This window comes from Camelus dromedarius, chromosome 3 (assembly GCF_036321535.1).
Source record: "Camelus dromedarius isolate mCamDro1 chromosome 3, mCamDro1.pat, whole genome shotgun sequence".
Taxonomy (NCBI): domain Eukaryota; kingdom Metazoa; phylum Chordata; class Mammalia; order Artiodactyla; family Camelidae; genus Camelus; species Camelus dromedarius.
Window position 1 is genome coordinate 23952405 of NC_087438.1, and position 23650 is coordinate 23976054.

Here is a 23650-nt window from a genome sequence, read left to right on the forward strand (position 1 = left end):
ACTGAATCAGAAGCTGCCTTTTTAAAGAAATTTCAGGGGATTTGTCGGCACATTAAAGTTTGAAAAGCGCTATTTAAAAAATCATCACACTGAAAGAACAGTTTTAAAGCAATAATCTGCAAATGTATTGTATCCAAGAGTCACTTGGGATGCTCCTTAAACATGCAAATTTTCTGATCCACCCAAAGGAGAGATCCTGGGTCAGTATTTCTGTGGACCAACTAGTGCATAGAACACACTTGGAAAAACATACCTTTAAACAGAAAAAGTATAGCATCTTCACTGGACTTTTCATCACCTTAAGGTGTTTATAGCATGTTAGTGATGCAGAAAAATTGACGTGGGGCGTGAGGAGGCCCGTGTCCCAGGTCTCACTTGAGCCCCTGGGACGTGCCCCGCCAGGTGTGTGTCCTTGGCTTCATGCAGGAAAGAATTCAAGTGCGAGCCACAGTTAAGTAAAGGTAGATTTATGTAGAGAGATACATACTGCATAGAGGGTAAGGCAAGAGAAAGGCAAGGAAAGAGGTGTGGGAATCGGGTGATCAGGTTAAAGTAAAAGTAGGTACACACTCCATAGACAGAGTGCAGGCCCTCTCCAAAGAGGAGGGTCCAAAAAGGGCGTCTAGGCGTGGTGTTGCCAGTTTTTAATGAGCTCAGTAGCTTCACACACCTACAGGTGGAACCATTCCAACTGCCCTGGGGAAGGGGCTGGGATTCCCAGGAATTGGGCCACCGCCCATTCTTTGGCCTTTTGCGGTTAGCCTTGGGACTGTCATGGCGCCTGCGGGCATGTTATTTGATCACGCTGTTACAATGAGCATATAATGAAGCTCAAGGTCTACTAGGAGTCAAACCTCCCGCCAACATAATCCTCAAGGCCAACTGGGAGTTGAATCTTCCACCATTTTGGTGTTAAATTGCTGTCATTCCTTGAGTGGCTGTGCCCTGCCCCCTTCCATCCTGTGTCATTAGGGTGATTCACTTTTGACATGCTTGTCCAAGTATAAGTCCAGTAAACTTCATTTTTTTCCCTTTCAGAAAACTCCTTAAAGAATTCTTTAGTCACGGCTCCTAGATGTTCAGATTTCTCCCTCAGTTTTCCCCAGGGCTTCTGGAGCCATCCCCAGCTTTAACTGGCATATGTGTCTTTCCCTCTGCCTTCTGGCTGTGTGTGTTTGGTGAAGACGGGGCCAGCGTGCATTAGGTCACCTGCTGAGGAAGTAGGGGAGCATCCTCTCAGTACAGCAGTTCTGCCTTGACTCTGATGGGCAGGGACATTTCCCTTTTCTCTCCATACCTGCTGCAGGTGGGGAGAAAAGAGAACAGCATGAAAAACATGTGGTAATTTTTTTTTAATGGCTATTTTATTACATCCCTGTCACTTGATTTCCTTCCATTTCCTGCAACCAGAATGTGCCCACAAATCCCCATCCAAAATGAGTATTCAGGCTGGGTTTAAATTCCAGCCCTGGTGTTTTCTTACTATGTGACCTTGAGCAACTTTCTTAAGCTTCCCTAATCTATTTCCTATGTCTGAATGGAAATAATAAGAGTGTTTACCCCCTAAAGTTGTTGTGAGGGTTTTCAGAGCTAATGTTTACACAATATTGCTCTATGTTTTCTGCAAAACAAGCATTGATAAACTTCAACAAATTATCAAAAAAGATGCTTTGGCAGAGATAGCTAGATGCCCACCTGTGATGGACTGGTACTTTGCTGGTCCCCAATGAACCATCCTTCCTGCTGTTGCTGAAAGATTGGCCCCCATCTCTGACAAGCCAAATAACTCAGAGACCAAGTCTTGGAACTTAGAAGAAAAGAGGCAGCTTTATTACTTTGCCAGGCAAAGGGGACTCACAGCAGGCTGGTGCCTTCAAAACTGTAAGCCCACCTTGGGGATGGGGTGGGGTGGTTATATAGTCAGAGCTCAAAAAATAAAAGCTTCAGTAATAATCAACAGCATAAATTTCTCATCAGAAGACTTAGAGTGGTGTCATGATGCCTCCAGGTGACCAATTCTATAGAGGCTAGTGGTTGTCACTTTTTTGATGTCTTTATCTCGTAAGCACTCAAGGTGTGGTCTTCTTGGTAGTTAGCCTATTTTGTAAGGTTACAGTTCTGTGACCTTGTCTCTGGAGATCGACTCGGAGACCAAGCATGATTATTACTTTCAATTCCTGGAATAAAGTAGAAACAGTAAGATCAATAGCTTTAGTTTTAACAATGGGCCTGGAGCTGTGAGTAGCAACCGCTCAGTCAGGTCAGTTGACCGTTTTAAGGGCAAGCACAAGAATAAGCAATCTGTTAGCCTAAGTGTGGCCATGTTATCAATCCTCCTTCACTGGCACTTGTGCCTTTGTGTAATTGCCTCCCACTTTGACTTTGGGCTTGGCCGTGCCGTTAGCTTTGGCCAATGGGGCCACAGCAAGCGGGGTATAAGTAGAGTCTTGATAAGCATTTGCATATTGAGGTGTATCTTCTTGGAACATTCCTCCTTGGAACCCAGCCACAGTCCACAAGGAAGCCCAAGAAATCATGTAAAGGAGGGCCAACATCTCAGCCAACAATGCCTAGCTGAACTCCCAGCCAGGGACCAACACTAACTACAGAAGTGAGGCCATTTCAGATCATTTGGCCATTCCAGTGACCCAGCAATATACCATGTGAAGCAGAAGAACCAACTGGTCAACCCACAGAATCTTGAAAAATATTGGACTATATTGTTGTTTTAAGCCACTAAGTTTTGAGGTTGTTTGTTTTACAGCAACAGATAAACCCAATATCCATTCTCCCCATTTTCATATTAGTAGGACTCCCATTTTATTTGGTGTACAGTGTACCCAGCAAAAAATCTGTATTTCTTTCCCTTCCTTTCCAATGGGGGTGGCCATGTGATACAGTCTTGACCAATAAAATTAAGAAGTTGGATGGGGCTTTCAGAAAATCTCCCTAAGAGGTGCCAGGCCACACTGACTGTCCACTCCTCCCCTTCTGCTTGCCTGGAACACAGAATTAGTGCTGTAGGTGGGTAAGCTGTCTTCTAACAAAGTGGGGAAAATCTGGAGAATCACAAAGACCTCAGACCTGACAACCTTGAGCCACTGATCTAAATCAAGCAGATTCTTAGAATATGAGAAAAAGAAGTCCCTATTTTGCTAAAGCCACTGTTTTACAACAGGCACCATTATTCCTGGAAGAGGCATCTCATCCCAATGCCCATGATGCTTCAATACGGCAGTATTTACTAGCACGGAAGCTGCCTACTATAGTCATTCTCAACCCGGGCTGCACATTAGAATTGGAATCCCTGTGGGTGGAGATGAGTTTACTTACGTTTTGGTTCCCACTGCTTCACAATATTTCAGCAGAATAATACGCCTCGCATTTTTCAAGGGCACAGCTGGCCCAGCAGCATGGCTTGGCAAAGCCACAGAATAGTGCTAAAGAACTAGAGAGCAACACAAAGGCATCTGCTGTCTTCTTTTGTGACTCTTGGACCACGTATGTCTGCAGGTCATATCTCCAAATCAGTTGGAAGCTCCTTGGAAGTCAAAGACATCTCATATTTCTTCTTTCTATGTGGGTTCAATGCTGTACCTTATATATTAGTTGATAAAGTTTCCATAAGGATTTAGCAAATTGTACCCCAGAAGTGTTTAAACTAGATCTGATGACATTTTTAATAACAATTGAATTGCTTGCCATATATACCACAATTTTATTTCCCCCCAGATTCTATGAATCTCTCATGTTTCTCCATAATAGTAATAATTATTGATATTATCTATTTAGTTCTTACTCTGTGCCAGGGACTGTTGTACATGCTGCATATGTATTAATTTTTTTTTAATTTATTGAAGTATAATTGATTTACAATGTTGTGTTAGTTTCAGGTATACAGTGAAGTGATTCAGTTATTTACATATATATGTATCTTCTTTTTTCAGATTCTTTTTCATTATAAGTTATTACAAGATATTGAATACAGTTCCCTGTGCTATATAGTGGGTCCTTGCTCTTTGTCTATTTTATATATAGTAGTGTGATACGTTAATCCCAAATTCCTGATTTATCCCTCCCCTCACCCCCACTTTCCCCTTTAGTAACCATAAGTTTGTTTTCTATGTCTGAATCTATTTCTGGTTTGTAAATAAGTTCACTTGTATCATTTTGATAAAGTCTACATAAAAGTTACATATATTTGTCTTTCTCTGTCTGACATACTTCACTTAATATGATCATTTCTAGGTCCATCCATGTTGCTGCAAATGGCATTATTTCATTCTTTTTTATGACTGAGTAGTATTCCATTGTGTGTGTGTGTGTGTGTGTGTGTGTGTGTGTGTGTGTGTGTGTGTGTACCACATCTTTATCCCTTCATCTGACGAGGGACATTTAGGTTGCTTCCACGTCTTGGCTATTTTAAGTAGTGCTGCTATGAACATTGGGGTGCATGTATCTATTTGAATTAGAGTTTTCTCTGGACAGATGCACAGGAATGGGATTGCTGGATCATATGGCAACTCTATTTTTATTTTTTTAAGGAACCTCCATACTGTCTTCCTTAGTGGCTGCACCAATTTACATTACCAAAAGGAGGGTTCCTTTTTCACCACACCCTCTTTTATGTATTAATTATTTAATCTCCAAAATAATTCGAGGCAGGTACTAATATTACCCCTATGTTGCAGATGAAGAAACTAAGGCCAAGAGACACTAAGTGATCTGCCCCAAATTGCACTAGGAAGTGGGGAAGACAAGGCTCAACCCCACAACCTGGTAGTATTTCTTCTTTGTTTTTGTATTTTTAAGAAAACTCTCTCATTTCTCATCTTTACTGCATGTTTAAAAATAAAGAGAAAACAGGCGGTCAATCATGGCTGCTGCCCCAGAGCTGACAACTGCTTTGGGCCGAGAAGCCCACCATCTAGGCCACGCTGGGACGGCTCCTGCCATGATCCAACTTCTCTGTTCTCACTGGTCTTCTTGTACAGAACTAGCCTCACATGCACTATTCTAAAAGTTCTCCAAGACGAATTGTTTTCCATCCCTCTGAACCGAACACGCACGTAAGAATCCACATACTTGGAGCAGAAGGCCGTGCGGTCAGAGGGCGAATTGGGTTGGGAAGGAACACGCTGAATGTCCTTATAATTTGTGTTTCTTAACATGAGCATGTTATGGTGGGTGTGAGTGGAGAGGCCTATTAAGGCACACAGTTTAAATAAAATGTTTAAAAATACTTCCCAGGGCCCACAAGGCAAATAAGAGACCCACTCAGACCTCCTCCTCCCTCTCTTTGATCCTGAGACCTGGGTCTTTGGGTGGCAAGTTTCCCAGACTAACTCAGTGCCAACCTCGTTCTCTGGTTCTCCTAAATGGCCTCCAAAAGTCCCTTCCCTGCTACATAGTTTGAAAGGACAAACTCCCCTCTGTTTAGCCAACAGTGACCTGGAAATCCTTAACCCCAGAACCCTGCCCTCCTCCCTTTGGTCTATTATTATGAAGCCAATCTGTCTTCTTGGCATTTGTGTTCCAAGGGTTCTAGGAATCCATGGCAGGAAGTCACTGTGGCCTCTTTCCCTGCTTCTGCTGGCTTCTGTGCACCTTCCACGTCCCACATCAGCTCTGTGGAAGGTCTCTTTCCACAGCGATCTTTCTGGCTCTCCCCGGTTGTGCCTCTTCTCTGTGGCATGTCACAGGACAGCCAGGACCATTTTCACGGCCTTAATCTTTTTGTGCTGAAACACAAACAGGAAATCTAGAAAAAGAAATTACAGGACTCTCCTTGAAGGAAAAGGTGAAGGAAGAATAACTTAACCTTAGGAGAACTTCCACCTCGAATGTGAGAAACTCGCTTAAGGCACATATTTGGATCATTGAGAAATTTGTGTTAAGGCAAAACTAACAAGGGACTTGTGGAATTCTGTTACATGTCTTCACACTAGCCCAGTCATATATCTTCCACAGTCTGCTGTGGAAGGTGTTTCTTAAAAATGTGTTCCCTCACAGAGTCGAAAGACCAATTTTGAAAACAAGAATCAAACTATTCCATGTAGTCTTCTAAGGATGGTAAAGAAAGCAACAAAGACAGAAACGTGAAAATGAATAACAAAAGCCAAATAGCTACGAAGCCTTTGAAAAACATAAACAAGAAGACATCACAGATGTGAAATAACTCATCAGTCAAAGTAGGACACAGATTTATTATGGGTGCACTATTTGGATGAGGAAGGAACACAAATTAAAATACCTTATAAGCAGAAGTTGATCTCAATGGAGAAGACAAAAATCCGGAGCTGAGGTTTAGTGCCATAACAGAAAACAAGAGGACCAGGCCAACAAAAACAGCACCTCGGTTTAGAAACATTCTATCAAGGAATCATTCTGGAGTATCAACTTTCGCAAGGCCCAATGCAAGAACCACCTCACCCTCTTCACCTAACGTCACTTTGCTTGCAGTGCTAAATCAAGAACCAGATGCTCCCGGCATGGTTGGGAGAGCCAAGGAAGCTGTGGCCACACTTCATGATAATCTACGGGGAGAGCATAAAGTGCCAATGCCCGAGCCCCACACCAGACCACTTTAACTAGTGTTCTAGGGTGGGGGGCCAAGGCAACTGGTGATTTTTAATAGGCTGCCAAGATGGCGACCCACTGCAGAGGAAGCCAGAAAAGCCGCCCCTGGCACATTCAGGGAATTACACGCCATGTTATTGTTTCTGACTGTGGAGCTTGGTGAAAGCCCCTTCTCTGAGCTTTTTGACAATCAACTGCCTTCTTGATGTTTGTGAGCTCTTCTTAATGGCCTCCTCCATCACTCTATGACAGACATTTTCTGGCATTTCTGACGTACACAGTAGAAAAATCAACTTGGCAGCATGGCTGGCTCTTTGGATTATCTTAAAGTGCTCCTTCTGAGAAAGGAGAGGCCAACAAGATTGAGCTTTGGGTGTTTGTGGCCTGTTCCAAGGTGATGACACCCGGGTTCTAGTCTTCCTGATGCAGTCCTCTGCCAGAGCTGGGAGAAGTAAGGAGATCCATAGGAGAGTAGTTTATAAATAGAGGGGCCTGAAAGCAATGCAAACTGCTGGTCGAGAGGACCACTCTGGAGTTAAGCATCCCAAACTACAATTTTTGGCTCCACTCTTTATGGTTCAAGGATTTGGACGACTTGCTGGATCTATTTAAAACTCAGTTTCTGCACTGTAAAAACAAGATAATACTCGGTCCAAGTTGTGGTGAGAATTAAGAAAAGCTGCATCTACTGCATCCTCCATCCACATTAGCTCTTAAGTGGACAGTGGTGCACAGCAGTGAAGAGTGAAGGCTCTAGAGTCAGGCTGCCCTAGTTTGAATCCCAACACTGCCATGTCCCAGCTGTGTGACTTTGGGCAAGTTACTTAATCTCTCTGTGCCCCAGTTCCCTCATGTGCCCAAAGGGGATAATCATGGTACTTGTAGGTTTGACATAAGGATTGAACTGACCTAACATTAGGGTGGCCTGACATCTCAGTTTGCTCAAGACAGTATCAGTTTATATCTTTTGTCCTGGTGTCCTGGCTGGTTTAGCATTTGCCTGCCCTACTTCACTCTCAGAAGTGTCCCAGATTGGACAATCAAGTAATGGCCACTGAAGTTAATGAATATATCACTTAAAAGAGTCCCTGGTATAGAATAAATGTTAAGTGTATATTAGCCCTCAGAGCAGTACTACCCAATAGAAATACAGTGTATGCCAGATAGTAATTTTTAAAGCCACATTTTCAAAAGTAAAAAGAAATAACTGAAATTAGTGTCAAGGATATATTGAACCTACTATGCTATATCCAAAATATCGGTGTTTCAATGGGTAATCAATATAAAAAATATGTGTGAGACATGTCTCTTTTTTTTAATCTTTGAAATTTGGTGTGTATTTTGCATTTACTGCCCATCTCGGTTTGGATAGTGACATCCCAGGTGCTCGTGGCTACCATACTGGACAGCACAGTTCTGCAGACTCTCCATTCCTCATATGAAACGATGGACCAGATGGTCCTATGACGTTTTCAGGTCTGTAGTGTCAGGGTTCAGATGCTTAGCTTCTCTGCCCTACTCCTACAAGCAGGGCTCTGATGCAGGGCTATGGAATGTATTTTTACCAAGCGTCTCAGCCTCACCTCCCGAGCAGGTGCCCAACGTCACTGAGAAGGAAAGGGTAGTAACCCACTCCTGGGGAAATTTCTGCTGGCTTCCTGGCAAGTGGAAAAACCACAGGCTAATCAGTGTTTGTGGACTACTTTATTACAATGGTTCTATGATATTATGAAAAGCAATGCCAAAGTTACTTTATTAATTTCTCCCACGTCACAGTTTCCTCCTATTTGGAAATATCACCAAGAAAACACAAAAGGTGACTTTTCTATGAATATTTGAGCCTTTTCCCCATAGATTATCTCTCTCCAGTCTTCTGACTGTTTTTGTTCCATTCTCTGGACCAGGTCCAATATCACCACATTCCTCTAAATGATGCTGCCTTGAACTAGACCCAGAAGTGCAGTCAGATCCTGACCAAACACCAGATAGAGTGGGAAGGGTACTTTTTGGCTGTCTCTATTTCCTCCTTCAGGGAGAGTTTCTTTTTTATATATACATATTTTTATTGAAGTATAGTCAGTTTACAATGTTGTGTAGGGAGAGTTTCTTTTTATCTCAAGTCTTAGCTTTGGTTCCTCAGACTTAAGGAGTTCCTAATATGGGAGAACTGGTATGGATGAGAGAGAGAGCAAGAAAGAAGGGATGTGATATTACTTAATTTCAAAAATGGAAACTGAGCCCTACTGATCAATGAATTTCATTTACAGATCCTAAGTCCTGGATGGCAACACTCTTAGGCATTTACAATCTTTTTGGTATGACAAGACTGACCTGCTAGAACAGATGCTTTGCTATATCATGTGTGGATAATATTGCTTGTGAAAGCTCTTCAAAGTAGGAGAATGGTTTTAGGATGTTAGGGGCCATGTAATTCAACATTGTCTTTTACTGATGGGGAAAGTGGGCCAGGAGAGATCCGAACACGTGGTGAAGTTCAAATGGCAATTTAGTAAAACAAAGGGATTGGGAAATGTGGTCCCTTTGGGCTAATTACTCCTAGTGCTATACATCACATCATGGTTACTTTGATTTGGGGGTAATTCTCCAATTGAAGTTCAACATGCTGTTCATCCCCAAAAGGTTATACCAACTTCATGCAGTTTAGATGGTCATTTTATCCTTGCTGCCATCTCTCCAACCCTTTCACCTGGGTCACATCTCCATCAAGAGGTGGTATTCAATGTATTCTGAACCTAATTAGCATTTTCTAAAAGGCCTAGGCAAAAAAAAAAAAAACCAAAAACCAATGAGAAGACAGTGTTCAGTCTGGCATTTGACCACCGATCTCCCTCACAGGTGGCAGAACTTCAGCTGTGGACTGAAGCTGTGGACAGGTGGTTTGAGTTTTAAGTTGGGGGTCGGGAAAAGAATCTTGGCACATTGGACTTGGCACAGAGTCCTTCCCTCCACAACAATCTCTCACCCAGAGCTGGACTTGCAGATGTATAAAGTGGGATTATAAATTAAGGAGAATAAGCATACAAGCCACCTAAGGTTGCCACAGGGCTGACAGATGCGGGTGGGCTCACAGGCAGGTGTCTGGGACAGGACCTGGCCATGTAAAAGGAAAAAAAAAAAAAAAAAAGGAGAGGGACAGGGCTTCTATGAATAAAAGGCTGATGACCCTGCCTGACACAATTATTGTTTGATATTTTAACTCCTTCCACTACAGAATATGCTCATATTAACTTTCCAAGGCAGCAGAGTAACACCCTGGACCACGCTCCAATTTCCACCTTCCCAGCTGCTGTTGCTTGAAGGAGACAGACGACCTCAAAATGGAACAGAAAACTCACAGGAGGCAGTATTGTTCCCAATAAGTACTCTAAAGTACACCATTCATATGAACCACATGAAAAACTGTATTGTGGAAATTGCCAGCATTAAACTAAAAACTTTACCAGTTCACATTTCTTTTAGAGGGTGATTTTATTTGAGAGGGATTAACGACCGGAAGAGGAGTTGTACATCTTGCTTTAAACGGGGTATTCCTCACTTCTCTAAGAAATCTTGATTTAGGAAGGGAAGACCATGCAATTAGTTACACGGCTTTTGCTCCCTGTTTGTAAGTCACCTGTTCAAGATAAGACAGGCTGTTTCCTTGGCTTGGTGATGGGTGGGGGAGGTAGGGGTACGGTGGAGATCTGGCTAAGATCTTGTAAACTAAACTCTGTTAAGGCAAATTTCATTTTTGTTGGATTTTCTTTTTTGAAGTTCAATTGATTTAGAGTGGATCCCACCAAAAAAGGACTCATACCACTTATTTATGCTAGAAAGCTTCCTGCCCTGTGCAAAGAACCAAGAGTTCACAGGCAGAACACGGGGGCTTTGGTGAATAGAGACTTTCTAAGCCATAGCTAGTTGGCACGACCAGAATGAATGGCAAAGCCTTCCCAAATCAAATGAAAGGTGGAGAGCTTTGAAATCCTGGGAGTTAAAGGAGTCCATCACGGTTCAAACTCTGGCCTCAGCCGGCTGTGGAAGGCCGAGGAGCTCTAGGGGGCCTGAGGAGCAAGGCCGTTCCCATTTGCATCCTAGACCCTGCAGAGAGGGTGTCCCACACATTGTGCCTCTCAGGTTAAGCTGTAGGGTTCTCCTTGCTAAATCCTGAGCTACACTTAACGCTGGGAGTTTTCGCCTGCCACCTGATGAGCGTTAGGAAACAGTCACTCCAACCAACTGGTTCAGTCCGGAGACTGTGAGCGTATTCTAGTTTACTTTCTGTTCGGTAATTTTGGAAAGTACAACCGATTTGATTAGAGGGCGCTTGGATCAGTGATTTTAAAACACCCTCACGACCACAAACGACTTGGGACGTTAACCAGAAATTAATACTATTCAGGATCTCATCCGTCCTAAAGCCGGGGGTCAGAGCACCGGTGGTTTCCACTAACTTCAGGTGATGACGATGAAACAGATCCACGCGGGAGGGTCCCACGATCCGTGGAAAACTGAAAGCAAGCCGCGGACGCCGAGGGCGCGCAGGCCCTGGGAGGGGGCGGCTGCCGGGCCGGGAGCACCTCCCGCAGGTCCCGGCCGGAGCGCGGGGCCGGATCACCTGACTCGCGGAATTTGGGGCCGCGCGGGGTGGAAGGGGAGGGGAATGGTTAGCACCTCCCTTCCCGCTCCCGCGGGATCCGGGTCGGCGGGGGCCGGCGCCGGGCGGCCACGTGGTGGTGCTGCGGCTGCCCCCGCCCCGCCGGCCCAGCCCGGGAGCCGCGGCGCCCACTGACCCCCGCAGCGGGGTAGGAGGAGGGACTGAGGCGCAGGAAGCCGAGCAGGAAGCGAGCCCGGCGGCCGCGTTTTCCTGGGGAAGCGGCGGGCAGGGTGGCGCAGCCAGCAGGGAGCGGGAGCCGCCGCCGCCTGGATGGGGTGAGTGCGCGGCGCGGAGAGTTGGGAGGCTCCCCGGAGCGGGGTCCTCCCTCCGGTCCCCGCCTTTGTGTCTGGGGCTCGGCAGGGGAAGGAGGCGGCGCGGACGGCGCGCGGGGCAGAGTGGCTTGGCGGGGTGGCAGCGAGGGTCCCGCCACTGCTCCCTTGTCCCCGCCGGCCGCCAACTGTCTGCAAGGGGCAGATTGAGAAACGGAGGCAGAGGTGGCTGGTGGGGGTCGGAGCACAGAAAGAGGACGAGCCAAGTTAGGAGAGGGCTTTTTTTCCTACCGGCCGCCGAGACTCTCAGGCCGGCAGGGGCCGGGGGAGCTGCGGAGGGAGCGCGGGTGGGAATGAATGACCAGCCCCGGGCGGGGCGTTCTGGGCGCGCAGAGTCAGTTCCTTGGCCCACCTGCCTGGCCCGCCGGGTGCCTGGCTCCCCCAGGTCCCGGCTTCTGGGCTCGACCCGCCTCCGCGCTGAACTTGGGGGAGCTGGGGAGGAAGGCGCGAGCGGGAGACTCCGAGGGCTCGGGCGACCGAGGGTCTGCTATTGTTCCTTTTCTAACTCCAGGAGCCCTCAGCTGGTTCAAGGATGCAGGCGAGGCCACTCCGGGCCCGCGACTGCCCCTCACTCACCGTCTTCCTTGTCCTTTTCTCCATCGCAGCTCTGGGGAGGGCCGAGAGGAGAGATGCTGGAGTTCGGGCTGACTCTGGGCAGCTGGGACTTCGGGAGGAGGGAGGATGCGGAGCCGCGAGAGGGGCGCCCGCCCGCCATCTACTCCAACCTCTGCTCAGGAGGGTGGGTACCCTCCCGTCGCTGCTGCCTTACGCAGGTTTTTGTGTCCGCGGTTTAGTTTCTGCAGTTTGCAGAGTTTGTCTGCTAACCCCTGGCTTATGCTCTTCTTTGAGTTTGGACCTCGTACCCCGCGTCTGTGGAGGAGGGGGCGCTCAGAGCCAGGAGGGGCAGCAGGCGCGGCAGATGGAGTCCAGGGTAAAGTGGAGGCGTTACAAGTGACCTCCCAGGGCCTGGGCTGTATAGCCAGGCTTAGCTTCTCCAAGGAGCCCAGCTCAGCTCAGCTTTGTTTCCAAAGATTGGGACACACTTGCGGACTCAAGGCCGCTTACCTGGACTGGCGGCTTTCCTTGGCCGCAGGCTCACAGGTGATTTAGATTCGTTTCTTGGCTTTCCTTCCGCGAGAGGAAGCATCCTGGGATGGCGAAACATTGCTAGTTCTCTGGAGAATATGATCTTAAGACCGTCAGGGGCCTAGCAGAGGGAGGAATTAGCTTTATCGATCAGTAAGACGCAGCAGAAGCTTATCTTACTGAGGAGAGTCTCACCTCCTTGAGGCCTGAACGAAGTTGGAAGAGAGTGCATCACAGGGAGGCTGGGTTTTGATTGCTCTGTCTCCAGCTTGCAGTCCTGTTCACAGGTGTGGCTGTAAATTTTATTGCTGATGGATGTAATCTGATCATGGTTTCTTGATGATGCTTAACTAGTGTCATATTTTTTCCCCTTTGGCTTGTAAAATAATAGATTTTATGTGAGGAAATTTACCCACTTATTGTAATTTTTAACCAGTGTTGGCATAACTTGGATTTGAAGAGGTGGCCCCCGTCTGGGCTGTCTCCATTCATTGAGATGCTTCATCAGTGAATTTATTGTATCATTTACAGTCCTTAGATTTGTTTTATGGCTTTTTGGGGGTGGGCAGGAGGTTATAACCCTGTTAAAAAGTCTTATGACTATTGTCTGTGAAATTTGAAAACAAAGAATGGATACTGGGCCCTGGAGATTCATTGAGGGCATGATATAGTGTCCCTGTCTGCTAGTATCTGACAATGAAGTTCTGTTTCCAGACTGACACTTCCATAGCTTCTTTGAGGCAGGCACACCTAGTATCACTCATGTTTTAAAGGTGAAGGAACTGGGCTTTGGAAGTTAGGGAAACTCGGACTTGGAGTTACTGGAATGTGATGGTGGAGTTTTGTCTCTCGCTTTCTCCCTTCCTTCTCTCAACTTTTCAAAATAAAAGTATGAAATGTTTCAAATATACATAAAGAGAATATAGTTAGGGTTTCCATTTTCCCACTACTTATGTCTGAGTTCGTAATCCTTCCATATTTTCTTCATGTCTCCCCTCCCCAATTGAAAATAAACTGCAACCCCAATTAAATATGTTCTCTATCCCCCCTCCTCTGCCTCCATCCTCAGGTAACCACTGATGTGAAGTTAGTGTTCAAAGTGTCCAGATATGTTTTAGTACCTCTGTATTACATTTCCACAGGCAATATCTGCGAGCTCGTGTGTTTAACATTTTACATAAATGGTATAACTCTATATACATACTGCTTGCATTTTTAAATTTGTCCCTGTATTTGAGATATATGTAGATCTTATTTACTTTAGCTGCTATGGAGAATTCCAGTGTATGAATAAATTATAAATTATAGGATACTCATTCCCTTGCCTTAGAGTGTTTCCAGTTTTTCATTGTTACACTTTTTCTGCTGAGGACACTTGATCTTTTTCTACTTTTTTACTATAAAAGTGCAGCAGTAAACATCTGAGACCTGTCTCCTTGTGCAGTTTCTCTGTCACACATACAATTGACTGCTGGGTAGTGGGATCTCGGTAATGATGCATTAATTATTTCACTCCTCAACAATTTATGTAGGGCATATGTAGGTTACTTGTTGAATGAAAAGTGAATTTGATCAGTTTTTAGCTCTAAAATTATGTTAGTTGGCTGAATTCTTTTGTTTTTCAATTTTTTTAAAAAAATTGAGCCTCTGAATTATAAAGTTGGAGCATGAGACAAACGTGGTGCTGAGTTTAGGATGCTTGTGTTGAAGCCGTTTCTTGGCCAGTCCCTGGTGGTGTAACCCTGGATCACTCACCCAGCCTCTCTTCCCCATTTCTTCCAGCATGGTAAGATTAAGGGGCTCAAATAAGCATTTGCAAAGGCACGTTCCTGCTCTAAGTGTGTGTGAAAATATGGCTGTGTTCATGTCTTTTCCCCCCTAATGGCAACCCCTTAATCTGGAAACAGTTAGAGGCGTTGAAACACATTGGCTTCCTGATTATTCCTTCAAATTTCCAGGCACATTCCTGCCTCAGAGCCATTGCATTTACTGTTCTCATTGTCTGGACTGCTCTTCCCCGAGATATGCCCAGGGCTGTGCCCCTCAGCCCCTCAGCTCTATGCAGACGTCAGTCCCCTTCTTAGCCTATCTTCCCTTGCCATCCCCTTCCAGCATGCCCTGCCCCTCTTTTCTCCTTTATTTTCCTCCATGGCACCCTCTAAATTGCCAGATAGTTTATATTAGTAGTCTGTCGGTCTGTACTAGAATGTATGATCCATGAAGACCAGGGTTTTATCTCTTTTGTTTCCTGTTAAGTATCTAATGTCCATGTTGACGTTCAGTAAGCCCTCAAATGTTTGTTGAATGAATTTCATGCTTTTTGTTGTGATTTTCTGCTTAGAGTTTCTCTTTTAGCACATATTGGATATCCTGAATGGTGCTAACTATTCCTACAGCTGTAACTTGAGTGCCCCAGTTGTCATATTTACAGGTTCCATCAGGATGAAAACCCATGTGCTTATAAAGAAAGCACTCTATTTCAATCTATGTGATCTATCCCACAAAGCACTTGTGTCTTCAGATTTTTTTCTGCCAACATTTGCCTAAACCTGAATTCAGAGGAAAGCATAAGTACCACGATGCTCAGAAGAACACCCATCTTTCCTTTTCCTGGTACCTTAACTTTCCAGCACTTTAAATGTGGAAGATGCATAACCAAGTGATGCTCACTCTCCATCCCCTACAGGATCCAGACAGACAGGCTGGCAATGGTCTTGAGTGACACACTGAATTTCTTAAGAACAGAAAGTGTATTTTTCTGAATTGCTGCAGAAGGTTTACTCATCATTGCTGACTTAGTGCATTTATCCTGAGGTTTTTGTTTTGTGGTTGGGGGGAGTAGTGACCTTGATCTGAAGATCCAGGAGCAACCAATAGCTATACTGGTATGCCCAGGAACACTTAAACTGCCAAGTCATAAAATCCTTAATTCATGGTACTGAGAACATACACTGTTAGTGCCGTGTGTTATTTTGCTAGAAGCCAACTGAATTTTCTCCATGTAGGAGAAATGATGAATATAGGAGTTGACAAAACAAAGCTAAATATATCAAAGGCCTCTTGGGTATATTTTAAATGGGCGATAGGAAAAAGGATTCTAGATTTCCCCCCCATTGTTTACCTAGGTATATGAAATGGATGGTATCCTTTCTTTAAAAAAATCGTTAAGATGCTACATGATTTAGAGATTTCTTTTTTATTGCTACCCATGAGCTGAAAAGTACAGGTGGTTTCATGAAAGAGAAAGATTGTTAGCTGAAACTGGGAAATTAATGTTTGACTATATACGATGGACAGACTGGTCTAGTCTTTAACATCAGACTTGCTGATGGGTATCAGTAAATTTAGTCAGTGTTTTAATAAGTAACTTTGCAGGCTTGACCATGTGTTTTAAAACCAAACATTTTTCTCTTTGAATGAAGTGTGCCTCATTCTTCAGTTCTGTATTTTCTGTGTCCAGTAGAGTGTCTGTCACATAGTAGGTGGTTAACATTGAACAACACCAACCTGTCCCAGGGGTCATAAAAGCCCTTCATGGTGGTCATCAGAGAGTGAGCTTTCCTAGTCTAGAGAATTTACACAGTAATCAAAAGGCAGAGGTAGTGGAGGTAGCAAAATGTAGGCTGAAGCTCAGAAGGTGTCCTCCTTTCTCCTTAGGCAAGTCATGTCACCTCCCTAAACCTTAATTTTCTTATCTGTAGTTAAGAAACACCTTTGCTCCCCGTCCACCCTTTGGAGAACTCACTGTCTTGATTGCTTCACCAGCTGATTTTGTATGATGGGTCCCACCTCATCTAACCTTACCTGTGAGCTACTCCAGTTCTTTCTGTAGTAAGTCGTGTTCACTGGAAATAGTGTCCTGCCGTGTAAATTCCATGACCATTGGTCACCCCTGGGTAAGGGGCAACCTTTGGGAGTTCATGCTTCGAACATCCCTGCTTCGAAATGAACAGAATCCAGTTGTGAGAAAAGTTGGTTGTAGTCCAAGAAGTTTATGGCACAGTAGAAAATATGTAGACTTTTTCCTTTTTTTCCCTTAAACTGACATTTAGCGAACATCAAAGTTGATCAAGTAACGTAACACAGTTCATCCTCTACCATGTGAATTTCCCTCACCATCAATTATTACATTGCTTTTTAAAACATCAGTTCGACTTTTCTTATCCCTATTAGATATCGAGTTGGTAACAGCAATATCAATCTTTTTTTTTTCCCCCTTTGCTTTCTAGATGAATTCAGTTTGCTTAATCTGGAATGTTTTCTTTTTAAAGAGCTAAATGACTCTAAAATTTTAACAGCCACAGCAGCATATCTGTCTCTTCTCACTGTCATACATCTGTCTGGTTCCTCTTGCTGGCTGAATTGACAGAAACCCAGCCAGAAGAGAAAGCTCTGACAGAGCTCACGGGTTGGGAATAAAAGGCCGAGAAGCTTCCTTTACTCTAGGGCAGCGCAGATTCAAGGGTTTCCTCCAAGAGGAGTTCGTCTTGCAAACTGAGGCAGGCCACTGAGCAGTGATTGTTAAATATTTTTGAGTCATAGGTGAATACTTTCGCAAATCGGGTTGCAGGGGTTGGACCTTTTTCCCTAGGGGAGATGTGCTTGTATGCAGTGATGCTCTGCATTTGGAATCTTTGTCACTTTCGAGAGGTTCATGGAACTCCCTGTGCTAGGCCCACTTATGAACCACTTTGGAATCCCCAGGTTAACCCAAGATCCATTGAATGTACCGAGAAGATCTTGTTGCATTTGTCCTGTTTACCTTTAATAGCTACCTCTTCAGGATCAAGAGTACAATGACAGGGGGTCTGTTTTCTGTCATGTGCCGCTGTTCCCCAGATAACCTATCACACAGGAGTGAAAAGTACTAATTGTGGGTTTTATACCCCCAGTAAGAAAACCAGTCACTAGTTGCCACACCCAGCAGTCTATGTACCATTGACCATTTTTGGAAACTATTTCTAGTGGGTGCAATAAGATGCTATTTAGAAGTGATAAAAAGTGAAGCTGTAGTAAGACTGTTTCACAGAGATGTGATGAATTCTAAGGATGGGTCTTTTTGTCTCATCCCAAGGACAGCGTTTCTTGGTCTAGCCTTGGGCCTGCCTCATTTTCTGCTTTCCAGCTGGGAGCAGTGTCCTCTTTGCTGTTGCAGGAGGGAACTGAGATGTCCCTGGCTCTAATCTGTGATGCTTCGAAGCTCACGGGGGTGCATCTCTGACTGCTCAGCCTGGAGAGGAGGGATATCCCCCACTTGCTCTTGTCCTGTCCTTCTCATCTTGGCCTCCTAGCCTCTGGGGCTGCCTCCAAGGGGACCTGAGGAAGATGGGACCGCAGTTCCTCACTGGGGAGCTGGCCCTCAGCCAGAAGCCTGCTCTTCCAGAGGAACTCACCCTTCTGTGGGGAGTGGCAGACACTGGGGGAAGGGACGGCCATTGGGAGCCACACTCAGAAGCTTGTTCTGTCACTGTCCATCTTCGGCGGCATCCTCCACCTCTTCAGTCAATAATTGGGCCAAAAGGAATGTGGACCTACCTGTCACAAAGGGCAACTGATTCTGGCTCCTTCAACAAGACAGTTTAATTGAACTGAGTGCCTTCTCTTCACCAGTCAGTCTGTTCCTAGGCTGGCAGCTTCCGGGCAGATCCCCCCTGAGCAGTACATGCTCCGAGAGTCCTTGAGTAGCAGAGGACTGAGGATGAACAGCACTGCCTGCCTCCATGGAGCTTAGACTTGTAAGGAGGTTGACACATTTACATTCCACTGGAGCACAAGGCAACCGTTAACGGTTGGAGTGGAGTGGTGGGGGGAACTCATTTTACATCTGAGATTGAGGTCTAGGGAAGAGAAACGACCCCTCCGAAAGTGGCCCGGTTAGTAAGGGGCGGAGCTAGACGTGACCGTTAGTGCTGGTTGCTCTTGGCACCAGGCTTCTATAGAAGCTGTTGTGTTTGTCTCTTTCTCTCAGATGTAAACAGTGACCTGTACCTTTGTTATCAGTGAAGAAGACGGGTGGTGACTCAGAAAAGCTGTGCTGGAGACCAGTGGGGAGTCCCAGGTGAGGCACGTGGCACAGAGGTCAGAAAAGGACCTGGAATGCAGGCCCTCAGCATCCTCCTGGGCGGGAACCACAGAAACAGATCCATTGGTCAGGCTTTATCAGTGAGTTGACAAATTCTGTGCTCAGCCTCTTAATTTGACGAGAATGCTTCCAGAACTTGGCTGTCTCCTCCTATGAGAGTTGACCTGTTGGTGATTGATCCCTTTTCAAAAATGAAAGGGATCTAATTTCCAGAGGGTGATGGGGACCTATAGTCATCTCACTGTTGGGAGGGGCGGCCCCTTCCCAGTGGCCCCTTCCCAGCCACCCCAGAGGACATGGGAACTTTGGCCAGGAGGCTCTTGGCCTGTGGGTGGCTTTTTCTTCCTTCCAGCTGCCTTTGGCAAAGAAGAAAAATACCATTGGCCCTTGAACAACATGGGGGTTAGGGGCACCCCCCTACTGCGCACAAAGTTAAAAAATCCGTGTGTAACTTTTGACTCCCCCAAAACTTTACTACTAATAGCCTCCTGTTGGCTGGAAGCCTTCCTGATAACAGGCGATTAACAGGTTTCGTATGTTTTATGTGTTATATGTTGTAGTCGCACAGTGAAGTAAGCTGAAAAGAGAAAACAGTTCCAGTATGTACCGTATTTATTGATACCGTAAGTTTATGTTGTCTGTTTGCAAGATGAATTGTCTGTCAGAGCCCACATCAGTATTGTCTTAGGTGATGCAAAACATGGTAGATGTCATACGTGTTACTAACACTAGACGTCAAAAATGAAGCGAAAGGATATTCATATTTATAGGGATAACGATTCACACATTAAAACGAAGCAGCAGCAGTGTGATTGCTTGCTGGTAGCCTCGTGTAAGTGATGCCATTGCTTCGAGGTAGCCTGGCCTATACACTAATGGATGAATGGTGATAAAATTTTTATGGCATACATATTACAGTCATATTTATAATATACTAATGGAAACACTGTTACATTTTTAAAAAGACCACTTACCTACGATGATAGGCTGATAAGCAGTTTTTCCAATTATGAGAGGGAGGGAGGGAAGTAGGCAGGCATCCTTTACAGTAATGTAGTTGTCTGAAAGCAAGTCACCAGACAGTAAGAAAACTAACACGTTATTAATTTTATATTCAACATCACTCACCTTATGCCCATGTGAAGATAGGCTAGTATCTACTTGTAGTTTCTGCACTCGTGACATACCTTTTTCTTAATTTTTTTATATTTCTAGGCTTACACGATTCATCTGAGTTTTTTCAAGTTGTTTCACATCTCCAAAATTTTTTTCCAATATATTTATTGAAAAAAATCCACATATGAATGGACTCGCACCGTTCAAACCCATGTTGTTCCAGAGCCACAAACAGACGCCGGGCCCTGAGGTCCTGCACTGAAGGCCTCACCGGGGCTGGGTGGTGAGTGGCCTGCCATTCTCTCTCCAAGTGAATCTTTTTTTCTTTGTTTTTTATTTTTTTTGAGGGGGCAGGTAATTAGATTTATTCATTTATATATTTTTAGAGGAGGTACCAGGGATTGAACCCAGGACGTCATTTATGCTACGCATGCAGTCTACCATTTGAGCTATACCCTCCACTCAAGTGAATCTTGCTTCAGACCCAGTCCACATTCATCATGGATACAAAGTTGCTTTGAATGCTCTCAGAACCTTCCTGAAGTTTTGCTTTAAAAAAATCCTTAATTTTCTTTGGGATTATACCATTTTTCTCTTCTGAGAAAAAAAGTTTCACATTTCTTTTCAATGAGCTTTTTTTTAATAGGAGAAAAATTGAAAATAAAGGCATGGACACTATCTGTATACCATTCAGGATTTCCTAGTTTTTTTTTTTTTTTAAAGGAAAAACTCATTTCTGCCGCTCGCCTTATGTACACACCCAGCCAGCAATCTTGATCAGCTCCTCAGTAATTAGATTCCTTCTGCGCTCCACAACTTTAGACCATGTTGGGTGTGCTGTTTGTTTACTTTTTCTACTGCTTTTCCTCTAGAGCCTCTTAGAAAGAGATTTTCTCAGAATGACTCCTGTCCCAGCCCATCTCCTGACCCATCTACTGAGGCTCTGTTACCTCTGTGCCTTGTTTGGCAACAAGCTTGCTTTCTTCTTCTCTAAAACAACCCCTGATTATTTTAAGCACATACCCCTTGGAACAAAGCGCATTTGATTCTCATTGCATTGAGAGTGGGTGTTTATATCCACGACTGTGAAAGAAACAAAGAGCCGCTCACCCTATCCCGGTGAGATCTGCTTCAGGCCTGGGTGGCAGCCTGCCGGCCGTGGGTGCTTCTGTGTGTGGCTCCCAGACCAGATTTCACCTGCACCGCCTGCCCCTTCCCGCCTCACTAGTGATTGTTCTAGGATATGCTTTTATTATTATATTGGCGCTTTTCATTGTCCTGAAGAACTGTAATATTTCATCTTTTTTATAGCTTGGAGAGAGTTGTTCTGCAGGCTATTAGAATAATTTCTTAAGGAACAGAAGGATCCTAATGATGGGGAAGCATCGAAATATCTAAAAGTTCTGCTTTTCCATGTTGTCGCGAAAGCATGGAAACCTCCACCCCAGTCTGTAGTTTGCCAGCTCAGCCGAGTATAAAAATAGCCACTTTGCTTGTCTATACTTATCTTCACGTTTTCTGTTATCAACTTGGTATCTTTAGCAAAGCTATATGGAAAAGGATCTTTTTGACTGGTGAGTTCTTTAGATTTATTCATTATGTATATGCTCCACGTATTAAAAGAACAAAGAAAGAAAAATGCTACCCTCCCCTGGAATGAGGCAGGGCAGACAGCCAGGGGGAATGGCCTTTTTCACATTGGTCCATTCATCCTTCTTCAGGGAGCTCTGTCCTGCCAGCTGCCAATGTGAGGACTGTCCATTTTTGAAGGTGACTGATTTTTTTTTTTTAAGTTGTAAAAAGATTGGTCTGTTGGCCAGACCTTTTTTTTAATTATTCTTACTACTGGTGTTGTCCAATATGCAGTCCCGTGTTGTATTTTGGGCTCAGGAGCTGAACCTGATTGTCGATCTAGCCTCCTCCACCTATAAATTGTACCACTTTGGCCAAATGATAACATATGCTTTTTTTTTGCTTAATGTTGTGCCTGCCTTGTAAGTAATAACATACTGTTACTGTTAATTGGATGCTGTCATCACAGTCTTCAAAGGGAAAGTCTAAAGCATCACTGTCTAACAGAACGTAAGCAAGCCACAAATACAAGCCACTGTAAGTCAATTAAAAGTTTCCAGTAGGCCCAAAAAGGAAAATGAACCAAATGAAATTAATTGTAATAATATATTTTATCTAGTATATCTGAAATGCTATCAACATGTATTCAGTCAACCTATTAATGATATGGTTGACATTCTTTTTTCGTAGGAAGTCTTGGAAATCCGTTGTGTATTTTGTACTTCAGCAGTGCATGTCAGTTTGCACTGGCCATGTTTCAAATGCTCACGGGCCACGTGTGGCTAATGTCTACAGTACTGGACAGCACTGGTCTAAGTAGTATGTCATGTTGTAGGTCCTGCCACTTCAGTATCACCTGACACCTAGAGTGCCCTCAATAGATGCCTGTTTGATTAAGCTTCCCCGCATCTTTACCCAGTTACCTGGAATTTTGCCCTTAGCTTTCCATATTTCCTTAGGGAAGTACAGTAGCTTCATCACAAATTGATGCCACAGAGTATAATGGCCACCTGTGTTCTTGGTTTACAAACCTGTATCTCTCTGCTTTCATGCAGGTGCATTCATCTACATGGACCTTTTTTTTTTTTTCCCTTTCTTGTAGGCAAGGATTATGTATGGTCCACATTTCTACATCCCCTATGTACTTGGCCCATAGTTGGTATTCGGTGTATATTACTAAATACAATCTATTTTTTTCTCTTAAGTTGCAAGTTCTTGATATGCAAATTCAAGTAGCTATGATATTTTTACTCTGTAAACCTTTGTAGATTAAGGTGCAAGGTATGTGGATTTGTGGACATGTGTGGGGCACAGGACTGGGTAAGTGTGTATTAAATCTTTAAGTCTTTGTTACAGTTGATAGAAGCATTCTGCATCCTTTATGTTAATGCTGTTTTCTTCTTGTCCCAAAACACAGAAAATGGTTGAAAACTGAGACAGAATGTCCAGGGTACCAAATTCAGTTAACAGGAGTTGGTCTTCACTGGGGAGGCGGTTATGGGCCCCCCCACATAGCACAGGTGTGGAGCAGCCTGGGGCTTCTAATGGAAAGGATCTGAGAGGCTTTTCCATTTGCGCTGCGCGGACAGTATTGTGGCAAATCCAGGCTGGCGTAGCCCCTGGGGGGTGATGCCTTGGTGACTGAGCCTCTGTGTTGGGTTTCTCTTCCCGGTATTTTGTTTAGAATAAATTAGGGTAAGTGAGAGCATGTTTGTGTATCATATCTTCAGCAATATTGAAGGATTAAACTAACTGCTCAGAGAATTATCCTTGGGCCCCGAGGTCTCCTGGTCCAGCTGAACCCCAGCATTCCACTCCCTCCTCCAGGGCAGCTCTCCCACTGTCTGCCCCTCTCTCCTTGTCCCCACCTATCCTAAAGAGTTGCCCTATTCATCCTTAGCTGCGGCACAGGGTCCCTTCTGGGCCCAGCTGTCACAATGGCTTTTTATCTCAGGAGGGTTTTTAAAAGTCTAATGCCATTCATTTCCAGTTAATCATAGTTGTTTTCATTGTTGGCTGGTTCCTGTAGGAGAGTCAAAGAGCCAGAACATATTTTCAGAATGGAGACGGCCCAGAAGATGGGGCTTGCTGGCTAGGTCTTCTGTGGTGAATAAAGAACGGAATGCTTGGAGGTGGGGCTGGGCGAGAGTGTGCGGCTTGGGGCAGAGCTGATCAGGGAGCAGCTAATAGCTAGACGAGTGAATGATAAGTGTGCCCTCCCTTACCTGC

General features: G+C 44.7%; 1 protein-coding gene and 1 long non-coding RNA gene across 4 annotated transcripts in view; one reads left to right on the forward strand and one right to left on the reverse strand.

The window, feature by feature from the left end:
• Positions 1-1808: 1808 nt before the first annotated feature.
• LOC135319467 (uncharacterized) lies at positions 1809-12203 on the reverse strand. Its single transcript, XR_010378086.1, has 2 exons — positions 12142-12203; positions 1809-2177 (listed from the first exon to the last, which is right to left on the reverse strand). It is a non-coding gene; the product is annotated as an uncharacterized LOC135319467 (long non-coding RNA).
• The window catches only part of RAI14 (retinoic acid induced 14), a 139654-nt gene continuing 127387 nt past the window's right edge, over positions 11384-23650 (forward strand). The window contains exons 1-2 of one of the 3 annotated variants that reach the window (XM_031443789.2): positions 11384-11511; positions 18620-18709. The gene's annotated coding sequence lies outside the window, so the exon portion shown is untranslated. Of the gene's footprint in view, positions 11512-12240; positions 12305-18619; positions 18710-23650 lie in introns of those variants that run through there. The other 2 variants (XM_031443788.2, XM_064479937.1) reach the window with 2 other exon arrangements.